General features: G+C 45.6%; 1 long non-coding RNA gene across 1 annotated transcript; it reads right to left on the bottom strand.

Moving 5' to 3' along the window:
- Positions 1-318: 318 nt before the first annotated feature.
- Positions 319-7,835, bottom strand: LOC137157705 (uncharacterized). Its single transcript, XR_010921201.1, has 3 exons — positions 7,743-7,835; positions 6,434-7,608; positions 319-535 (listed from the first exon to the last, which is right to left on the bottom strand). It is a non-coding gene; the product is annotated as an uncharacterized lncRNA (long non-coding RNA).
- Positions 7,836-11,725: the final 3,890 nt, after the last annotated feature.

The raw sequence follows: 11,725 nt of genomic DNA, 5'->3' as shown, positions 1-11,725 counted from the left end.
ACCCCCAAAATGCAGTTTCTTCCACATGGAAATGTTCTATAAAGACAATTCAATTTTGATTAATTTTTTCAGTGGTTATTTCATCTCATTTTGATTTGAAATTTTGATTTGGTTCTGGAAACCAAAACAAAAATTTCAGAATGAAATGAAAATTTTCCTGTTTGCTTAGAATTTTTTCCATCCACATTTTCAGCAAGAAAATCTCATTCAAACAATTTGATATTTTTTCCACAGAAATCAAACTGGATTCCTCCCCCCCCCCCCCCCCCCCAACCAGCTCTACTAACAGAGTATGTGTGGAGCAGGGGCTGCTTGTTTTTTATATATTAATGAAGCATTTGACTACAATAAGCTCATAATACAGTAAAATGAGTAGAGTAGTAGAGATCTTTATTAGAGAGGAGAGATCTACAATGTAGATTTGAGATTAGACTGGTGTCCTCATTCTGCATTACACTGAATAGTTGACAGGATTTTGCATGCGTCTCCTTACACCTTCCTTTTGTTCTGTCATGATGAATAATAAACTGTAATGCTGCAAAAGAGGAAACAACGTCGGTTAACCTAGAAAGAAAATAGAATTAACTTTGCATGTAAACCCACAGGGGTTTATTTATTCCATGAGCAGAACCCACAAAGTTTCTGACACTGAAGCCTGCTGTCCAACCCTCAGATATACATCAGAAATATAACTGCTGTCTGTACCTGGAGTTATTACTGAATAACTATGTGTGGACAATTTTATGTTGGAATAAAGTGCCTTTGTTCCTATTTAGTTTAATCCACTTAATCCAAACAGGAACAAGGCCTCTTATTTCAGAATAAACATATCTACACATGGAGAAAAGTTCCAGAGGGGTAGCCCTGTTAGTCTGTATACAGCAAAAACAACGAGAGTTCTGTAGCACCTTAAAGACTAACAAATTTAATTTCTGTAGGCCTAAGATTTCGTGGGCTGATGAAGTGCCTTACAGCCCAGGAAAGCTTATGTTTGCAGAAATTAAATGTGTTAGTCTTTAAGGTGCTACAAGACTCTTGTTTCTACACATGGAGTTATTCAGAAATTCACATTTTACCTTAATCCAAATTAACTTTCAAGTGTAGACAAGCCCTAAAGCTATCTAGCACCTCACTAGCCTTCCCTCCATTCACATCTTCCAGAGACCGCGTGGTGCAGTGGAGAGAGAATCAAGCTGGGTTCTGTTACCAGTTCTAACTAGCTGTGAAACTTGGATTAGTCGTTTCACCTTTCTGAGTCTCAGTTTGTCCTTCACTAAAATGGGGATAATAGTGCTAGCCCATCTTTGGAGAATGCTTGGAGTTCAGAGGAAGAAATGTGCTATTTTATTATTACTATTAAAATGTCGTAGATCTGCCCATGGAATGCCCATTGGTATCGCTGGTAATGAGAGCTTTTGGGTATAGGAAACTGTGTTTGTAGTATTGCCTGTATTGGCAATGAATGAAATGTCACAAATAAGTAGTTTTAAGGGTCTGGCAGAGGGGAAATGGAGGTACAGAGGCCCCAATTCAGCAAAGCATTCCTATCCTTAAACACAGGCTTAAGTCTCTCTCTATTCAGCCCAGCACCTAAGTACTGAAGTCAATGGGACTTAAAGATGTGCTTAAAATTAAGCACAAGACCTAGTGCCTTCCTGAACTGGGGCCTGTACTATTATGTTGCTTGAAGAGAAGACTGTGAGCTCACTAAAAAGGCCAACGTTTTTCTCCCCCTTGTGCTGCGAAGCCTGAATGTTTGAAATACTGGAAAACAAGCAGCAGCAGCTTATCTGTATTGTAGGAAAACATATGTTTAAAAAAAGAGGGAGGATAATATCTTTTGCCAAAACAGAGAGAACTCTTCTTCCATGCATTTCCCATCCCTCCCTATGCTCCTTTTCCAATTCCAAGATGCCAGCAGATTCCAATATCACAGAAGAAACTCTTGCTGCTCCAAAACTGTATCCTTTGAATAGGCCTCTGCTCTTTAAAGATACTTTGGTTTGAAACTGAGGGCCTATTCTCAAGTGAAATAGCTCCTACAGAGCTTTACCAATTAATATCAGCTAAGGATGTGCTCTCTTTTAACAGATCTGTTCATGACCGATTGCATTTCGCAACACTGGAAGTTTATTTTTAACAAGTTTAATTGATTTAAAGGAGCTTTTACTGGGCTGCCGTATCTCTTTTGGTTTGATGCACAAAATGTTATTCTGTCAACTGGTCAGTTCCTTTAACATTCATTTAAACAGATTCTTATTTCAAAAGCCCTGAAATCTTTTATTCTGTTTCCTACAACTCTAGGTAAACTGGACAGCGTTTCCCAGCTTTGTATCACTAGCACACACCATCAGCTCTGCCTTGTAGCCAAAAACTTCGAGAAAGGCATCTATTCAAAGGCTATCTTTTTGCATTGAAGCATGCCAAGATCTGAACTTTAGCATCGGGCATTTATCCAAATGGCAGGTGATGAATAACTAGCCGCTTCTTGAAGGTACCATAACCTGATAACAGCATCCAACTATTTAGATGTAGATCCCCGTCCCCCAGTTTCAGACAGAAGATCAGGTTAGACAAGTTTCTTAAAGCAATTTAAGAAATTATTTTTTTTTTAAAAAGATACGGCCTTGCTTAAAATTCCTGAGGATTTTGCATCATGTCAGTCCACAGAGTATGTCTCCACTGCAATGTAAGCCCAGGGTTCAAACTCAGGCTCGAGCCTAACCCCCCTTTCCATCCACACAAAATTGTGCAAACCTAAGGCTCAGACTCAGGGTCCTCAGACCCAATAGGGGTGGAGAGTCTGAGCCTGAGTCAAGCCAGGACCCAGGGTTCAAGCCCTATGGCTTTGCAGGGTAGGCACAGCCCCTCTGGACATCTGCTAAGAGTATCCTACAATCTCATGGGCCAGTTTTCTTTGTCATCTGAGCTGTCAAGTTTAGCAGACAGCCAGGTTTTTCCACACTGCAACACAAATGAAAGGCTAGGCGACCACATTTTGGGAGGGTGCTATAAGTCTGGGATGTGGGTGGCTGGACTCAGGCCCGCAAAGTGCAGATTGGGACCCAGGGCTCAACAATTCCTAACCTAGGGTTCAAATGAGTGTAGACGTTCAAGCCCTCAGTTAACGGACTCAGGGTCTGCTAACTCAAGTTCTACTACTGTGGGCTTACACTGCAGTATAGACAGACCCATAACGTCCTACCTTCCCACATTCCAATTGTTTTCTAATGTGGCATAACTGAATAGGATATTAAATATCCTAACATACATCCAGAGGATATATGGCCAAAGCCATCACTATTATATTTTAATTTGTTTAAAGCCTTTTTACTGGTCCATTAGACAGACAGACAGACGTTGAGACTGTTAAGCAACACAGACAGTAAATTATCTACCCTTGGCTAGCAGTAACTGTTCTTTCTGCTCAGATTTGTTCCAAGATGGCGTATCTAACCACGATTACTTGAGTTGTTTAGCTTCTGTTGTTCAAAATACAGGGAATTCTTTTGAACAAAGTTACATTTTGCACAGTAAGGTTGTTAGCAGGGCAGTTTTCTGCTGTATTTTATCTTTTGCTGCAACCAGCTATTCAGTTTAACTCTTGAATTACCTCCTCAGACACTATGGGTGAAATCCTGATCCACTGAAGTCAATGGCGACATTACCATCGACTTCGGTGGGGCCAATTTCATCCCTTTATGTTTCACTGTTTCGGAATTCTGCATAGTTTGGTTTGGTTCATGGAAACCAGATTCTTTTAACAGTCCTAAATCCACTGAGCTATATACTTTTGATTCTATACTAATATGGGCAGATTTTCAAAGGTTCAGCACCCACTCTTGGGACCAGATTTCCCAAAGAACTCACCTCCCATTGGGGCATTTAAATAAAAGCCAGATTTTCAAGAGTGCTCAACACCCAGAGGCTCCACTGTGATACTTCGCTTGGCACTCAGTCTTTTGGGACCTTTTTAAAAAAACCTGCTCGTAATCATAGAAGATTCGGGTTGGAAGGGACCTCAGGAGGTCACCTAGTCCAAATGTGAGGTCTGAGCTCTTTTGAAAACCTGACCTCGACCTGACCTTCGAGAAAACCCGCTGGCTCACCATACAAGTTGTTTGAATAGAAAGACTTAACTCTCCCTCCAGCCCCCACATCTGCCCCCAAACCCAGAAATTTTGTAAGACAGTCAGAGCAGCGCAAGGGTCGTGAACCTTGGGTCTGACTCACGGGGCGCTGAACAGTAAAGAGCAGAGCAGTGGTTATTCCGCCACCCAGCCACCTTACCAACCGAGCCTCGTCTGCGGTAGGAAATGGACAGAGAGTCGCCGTCATTGAATGAAAGAATGTACTGCACAGTGATTTTAAATATTCCTCATTCAGCGATAAGTTAGGCTTTAATTAAATGGTGTCAGTTAATATACTGGCCGATAGATACAGTAATTGCTTTCTTGAAGAGGAAGCACAGCAATAGCTACACTTTACTAAAGTGATAATCATGCTAATTTAACCCAGCAGATGTATAAACAGCCAGGCTGGTCCGGACAGCCCTCGTAGGGACAAATACAAGTTAGCTTTTCTCCTGACAGCTGCATTTTCCCCCTCCCCGCAATCACTTTGGGCCCAATCCTCATTGGCAGGATTGGGCAGTCCTCTTTTTCTGAAACACACTAAGGGCTCTCTCCTTGCTGTGCAGAGCATCACACCCCAAATACCATCCTGGATAAACTCCAGCTACATTAAGGATCTTTGGTCTTTGCACAGGGCAAACAAGGGAGGGGGTGGGAGTTCCCTGAACTCTCCAACCAAGGTTGAGGCCCTTACTGGGGGCTTTGGTTCCAGCAGCCCTTCCTAAAAGGGTGAAGGCCCCATCCGACATCCACTGAAGTCAATGAGGTCAATGGTGTAGCCCCGACACTTCCTTCCAAGTTCCCTGGTTTGCTGGGGGACTGCATCTCCTCAATCCCCCTCCCCCAGTCCCTGGGGGGGGGGTCCAACTCTGCACAGTGCCTCTACGACACAATCTAGTCCTAAAGAGACGCCCACCCAGTCCAATTTACAGATAGACGTGCATCTCCCATTAAGCCGATGCTGACTTTACTTAGAACAACATTTCCCAAATGTTAGAAAGCCGAGCACACTCGGCCCGGAGGAAAATAAGGACAATCACTGCTCTGCAACCCTCCTACATGTGGTTGAAGGCCCAACACATCTTAATTCAGACCTCTTCCTTGCCCCGTCCCTTAGGGTGGAGATCTCCATGCTGAAAGACCTCCTCTCCCTTCTTACACCGTTTGGTGAGCAGTGAAATAGTGAACAATCCTGAACTTTGAAGTAATATTACTGGAATCTGAGTTAGCAGCCATTGAAAGGGATGGGAAAGTTCACACTTCACAGCTATTGTTTCAGGCTCTTTACAAACTCAGGTCAAGTCAACACTATGTACTTTTCTTGCGTAGTTGTGCTGGTCAGGGATGTGACCAGCTGTAATCTGTGACCACCATAGCTATGCTGGCAAAAGCCTCTAATGATACTGGCCAAACTATGCTTTTGCCAGTACAGTCATGGAGCATGCCAGCATGGAGGGCTTTTGCCAGAATGAACCGCGGCCATACTAGGAGTGCTTGCTGGGATAGCACACCAGTATAGCTATATACCCTTCCAAGCATGGACCTGGCCTCAGGCTGTGAAGGTTTTCTTCGCAAACAAGAGAACTAGAGACTTGATTTTTTTTTAAATGAAAACTGAGACTAGAGAACAATTGAGAGGTTTGTTTGTGCCCTTGGCTAGTCCTTCGTGCCCCTCAGGGAGCAGCAACCTACCCTGTAAGAAACACTGTATTGGAGTGATTGTTTGAGTTTGTGCAAGTCTTAGCCAAAATAAAATATCTTTTTGATAGGAGCTATAGCGGTCATCACCCCTGCTGTATGGTGGCTACGGAGAACAGCTCTCACTAGTTAATTTTGATAGCGCTCACATTTTTCTTGCTGTACAACATACTTGCATATTTTAACTTCTATCTTCTTTCCAGCTCCTAAAAAGAGACTTTCTTTCAGCTTTGGCTGCTGTTTCTCATTCATGTCAGAGGATACAGTTAAGCATTATTCTCATTAAAAAAAAAAAAAAAACCCACCCTCTACCCAATAACAGAAGAAAGCCTGGATTTCAAGAAACTCCTCAGAGCTAGTGCACAAAACAGTTTTACAAAGCATCTGCAAAGACTTGATTTTATAAATGTGTTGCTTTTATATTTGAGTCAAAGAACAACAAGATACCCAGACTAAATTGGCCTACTGTACAAAACCTTATATCAAAACAGTAGACACAATTGTATTAAACACAAATGAGGCTAGAGAAAACAACCTGTTGTACAGAATGGGAGAAAAAACCAGAATAGAATCTAATGTCTGTGTAACGGGGCTCCACTCACCACGCTGGCGCCTCCTGTTGGCAGTCGGGGGGTTGAGCTCCGCAGGTCAGTGCACCCTCTCCCAGAGGTGCCTCTCCCTCGGTCACCTCTGCTCTTGGACCCACATCACTCCAAGGACTGCAGCATCCTTATCATGACACAGCCCTCCAGCCATGTCACGATCTGTGCTCCCCACTTCTGGAGGCTAGGGCTGCAGTCCAACTGTCCCGTCACTTCCCCAGTGCCGATGGGGTGGGGGAACCCAGGCCCACCCACTACTCCAGGTCCTGGCCCAGGGACCCTGTAGATGGCAGCCACCTACTGCATCCCCTCCAGCTCCTCATTATATTTCCAGTGTGGAATATTATGGGATGCACAATGTAACTAGAGATAGGCTCAAGTTATAAAATATTGTTTCTAGGTCTGGGCTCATGGCAGGACTTGTGGTGGAAAGGTTACAGAGGTGGCTGTACAGGCCCCACATTCTAGAGCCAACCCGGGACCACAGCTGTCCCCAGTGTAACTTAGAGCAGCCTCAGGGATTGCTTTAACCTACCCTGTGTTGCAATGGCTTCTATGGACCACTCCAGGGTTCCAGAATAACCAGGGCACAGTGTGTCCCAGTCACAACTCCTTCTTCCTCTGACATGCCCCTCCACCCTCGTCTCCAGAATGACTCTATGTCAGGGCCCACAAGCGGCTAGGGAGAGATGTCAAGCTGTTCTTCGGGCCCTGTGCTGCCCAGGTTATCCTCCTTATACACTGGCAGAATGAGCACACCAGGCCACAGCACATTCTAGCATCAAGGGTCTGGATTCTGAGCCCCAAATTTCAAGGATTTTAGGATCCATTTTCAGAATCTGGATGAAGGTTCTGTCTGCAAATGCCCATAAAGCACAGGGTGTTCAGATGCAGGGACCATCACTAAGCGTGACCTTTACCGTCACCTCTCCTCGTGAGCCATACACAGGCTGTTCCCCATGTTCCCTAGCTCTCTCCTTTCCACCCAGTCATGCTGTTGCTATTAGGACGCCAGCACAGTTGAATTTTTTTAAGAAAAGGATGCACAATTCAATCAGTTTGTAATAAGCATTTTGCTTCGTAGGCTGGGAAGAAGCCCAGATCAGTCATCTAGAGCGGGAACTCCAAAGGTGACCATCTGTACACCTCCATGCAGCTGTCCCTTTTGCATTGACCTGAGGAGATCAGCAGAGTATTAGGGAAATTAACAAGAAAGAAAGAGCATTGATTGGCTCAACAATCCTCATCAACCGCAAAGCCACATGGCTGTGGAATGCTAGTTATATGAGCCAGGGTGTGATCCACCCACCTTGACTGAACGCATGACATTGAAACTCATGATAGCCAAGTCGGAGAGCTGCAGAGGGTCATGTTGTGGTTTACCTCTCAGCAATGCAGGCAGCCAGCATGTTACCTGGAGAAGCACCAGGAGGGCAACTTTACCTACTCTTGCAGCCCTTAGTTAACGAGAGCCCAAATCTAACGCACACAGGGATAAATGATGCTTGTTCTAATCTAATCAAAGAGCTGTTTTACAGGGCTTAATTTTGCTGAATTCTCAGCGTTCTCCTGCCTACTCTTAGACACCCACCAAGAAACAACAGCAGCCGCAGTCCAGCCCTGAAAACCCACTGGGATTACAGCCATTCCCTGCAACTAAGTGAACAAATCCTCTGAAACACTCCAACATTTCACATTAAACACAGGGTATCAAATTAAAAACTCAGTCATTAAGTTAATGGTTTTCCCAGGCTCACAGTTGAGTCAAGAACACAGATTCATTTCTCAAAGCACCTCAGCTGGTGTTTGCTGTTTATTGGAGACTTTGTTTAGCTATTATGCAACACATGAGGTACTTTGGTTTACTCTTTAAACATCAGTGACCAATTAAGAAGAGGGGGGCTAATGAAATCATTTAACTAGAGCCAAACTGAAGAAAGGGCACTAACTCAGACATATTTATAATCTCTGTGTTATGGAGTGACTTTTGCTTTGATCTGGCATTAGTTTGGGAAATTTGATGTAAAATTACATTTACCCAGATAGTCCAGCTGTACAATATTGTTGGCTCTGATTTCGAGGAGTGGCTGCCTCATAAAGAATCCTTTCATTATGGAAATAAGATGCACATTTTCACTGAGGATGCTGATTAACCCCTCCATCAGCCTACCTAAAAAATTAAAAGGAAAACAAATCTCTTTGTTTAGAAAGTGTGGGAGGCGAAAGTTTTCTCTAAGCAGGATTTAAAGCGGATACCATTAGCAGCGTATTGTTCTTTCAGCTCTTTGTCCATGACATGAGAACAAAATGACTGGATCCAGGCAAAACTTCTGAGTCTCATAGCGGCAATGAATTTTTTCCCCCAGAAATATAAGGCAAATCAGCACTTGAGTGCATAATTTGTGACTTTTTTTAATTCATTCATTGTGTATGTTGAAATATAATTTTACAAAAATGTAAGTTTGCTGAACGACTTCCATGAAAATGTTACTTTAAAAGATATTTGTAATTCATTGCAGCAGTCAAAAAATGTCAAAGGGGTGCTTTGGTTGAGGTCAGTGTTGTTATCCCCATTTTACACATGGGGAAACTGAGGAACAGAGAGGGGCAGTGACTTGCCTCAGGTCACCTCACAGGCAGTGCCAAGCCAGAAATAGAATACAGGTCTCCTCAGTCTGAGTCCAATACTCTAGCCACTTGAAAGATATACTGGCAAGAACACATCAGGAAAAAACAAAGGTGCTCAAGTGATTTAAAAGCCTAGGCCCTAGTTTTAAAAGTGACTTGTTTATTTCGTTTCTCTGCCATTCCCCCGCGCCCCCCCCCCCCCCCCCGATGGCCATTTTACAATCGCAATCAAATGGCAAAAATGCTATACAAAACTTCTTATGTATGTAAGATTAGATGCGCGCTCCTGAACTGAAAGGGACCAGGGCGTAGGCAGTCTGGCCTACTGGTCACAGCTGCATTGGCCTCCACAAGTCAAAGGCAGCCATGAGGCAGTAGTCAGCAAGCAGGGATCAATAGGCAAGAGTCAGGGTCAGCGCCAGGACAGGGGCAGGGATCAGAGATAGTTAGAGGCTGGGATGGAACAGGAGGCAAGGGTCAGGGATCAGAAAGCAAGGTGAGGCCTGGCGTTACAGCAAGCCAGATGTCTGCCTCATTGCCTAGACAACTGCCTAGGCCACCATCCAGGGTTAAATAGTGAGCATGGCCAATCAGAAGGCTGCAGGTGCCATAGCTCTGGACCAGTTGGCTGGATCTTCCTGTGGCACCTAATCCCCTCGGTGCTCCTTGGATGTGGTTCTGTATGGCCTGCTGGTGGTGATGTGGGCAGTCAGCCACCCCTGGCTCTAAAAGCCTGGATTCTAATTCCCCTGGCTCCCTACAAGAACAGGCCAACTGGGGAACAAGCCTAACGTGCGAAGAGAATAGACTCGGGGATTAATCAAGCTTTTCAGAGAATACTAGGGTTGAAGGTCACCTAGTCCAACCCCCTGCTCCAAGCATTTTCATATGGTCCAGGATGGGTACCTGGGATCAACACACGCTCCCGGTGTAACCTAGAGCAAGTCACCAAATCTCTTTCCATACTGGTAGAACCAGGATAGCCATACCCCAAACCAGCCAACTCAACGGGTTTTCAGATCCTTGTAGAGGTCTACAGGGAAAGCCCCTCGTCTTCCCCTCACATGGCTGCCTTTCCCCACTTTCCCGCCTCCTGGAGAATGGCAGCCAGTCAGCAGATGTGGCAGGTAGAGCTCTCCCGCACTCCTTCGGAGATGACATGTTTTTCACAGGAGAGGGAGGGGAGGCACTTACTGCAGCCGCTCGGCCCTGTGGAAGAGAGGGCAGGAAGGAGGCAGCTGCCCCTGTTTTCAAAAGGGGAGGTTGAAGAAGTGACTGTCAGGTTGAAGTTTGCCCTGGCGCAGGGCACCCGCACCGGACCCAATGCGCCCCTTAAGTCACCTACTCCTCGGCAGATCCCGCCTGCCGGCTGGCACACAAAAAGCACCTTGCCAGAAGAACTGGTTGGGTTACGCCGCACAAGGAGTCAGGGTAGGTTTTAGGAGAGCTGCCACGGAGATGGGCGCCCCCTGTGTAGCGTGAAGTTCAGTCCCTGAGTGGGTCACTACGTGCCAGCAAACCAGGCAGGGAAGGGACAGAGAACCCACTGCTGCATGGATTCCTTGCCTCCCCAGTCAGGACAATACGTTAGGGTGATGGTAGCTCCCCCCGCCTTCCCCATGTGCAGCATTTCTTCCTCAGGCGTCTCCCCTACGCAGGCAGGCTATGCACTAGGGCTGGATTCAGGCCTCACAAGGTTTAGGCCCTCTTACGGGAGCTTCGTCCAGCATGAATACAGAATCCACAAGATGTTTCTGCAGGGAAGTCCAATCTGCCCATCTAGGTTCTTACATGGTTCCTGTTGTTATGCCGGAGGGGCTCAGTACCACACCCAAGCGCCTTGGTCCTCCCGTGTTCCCATTGCACAGGAACAAGTGATGATTTCCTTGCTGCTTGGCCAGATCTGCGATGAAATCTCTGTGGGAAACACGACAAGACGTAAAACCGAAAAGACAAAATGTGGCTGTATAATTAGGTGGCAGCACATGTCCTGACAGATGATTACAGTGATAAGGCATGCCATATGCTTGGCTTCCTATGTAAATCTTCCTAGGCCAGCATCGTTACTGAGTATTTTATGACATACGCTAGTCCCTTCTGTTTGCTCCATTACTATGGTTTGTTGCCAAGTTCCAAATGTTTAACACAATTAACCTCTGACATTTCATTGAAAAGCTTCAGTATGTTCAAAGTAAAGGCAGCACCCGTGGCCTGGCCTCCCAAAGATACTCCTAATGTGCCTTGCCAGGGCACAGAGACCCTCCGGACAAACCGGATTAAATCTCAAGATGTTCAGAGACATGCATGTGAATCAGCCTTCCTTTGGATGCAGGGTATTCATCCCAGCCTTTATTTTCAGGCCCTGAGGGCACTCAGAGCAGGTGCAGCTAAATGTGTCAAATAAACAAAGCGATGAATGATTGAGTTCAGCTCAAATCCCTCCTGTCCTCTAGTGTCCTCTGCCCCAGCTCTCCTTCGCTACCCATCCGGTGGGGGGAGAGGATCCCAAACACCCCAGCACGTGGCCCATCCTCCAGGGACTCGGAAGCCCAGGATTTTTCCTGTTATTAGCTGTTCATGCTGGACTAGTCTGGAGGATCGGGGTGCAGATTGCGACTGGCTCTTGCAGAGCAGAGAGGGACGGCAGGGAGCAAGCAGCCTTCC

Source organism: Emydura macquarii, unplaced genomic scaffold (genome assembly GCF_026122565.2).
Source record: "Emydura macquarii macquarii isolate MOO-44397 ecotype Brisbane River unplaced genomic scaffold, CSIRO-AGI_Emac_v2 contig_1551, whole genome shotgun sequence".
Lineage (NCBI taxonomy): Eukaryota > Metazoa > Chordata > Testudines > Chelidae > Emydura > Emydura macquarii.
This window is presented reverse-complemented; position numbering and strand designations above follow the sequence as displayed.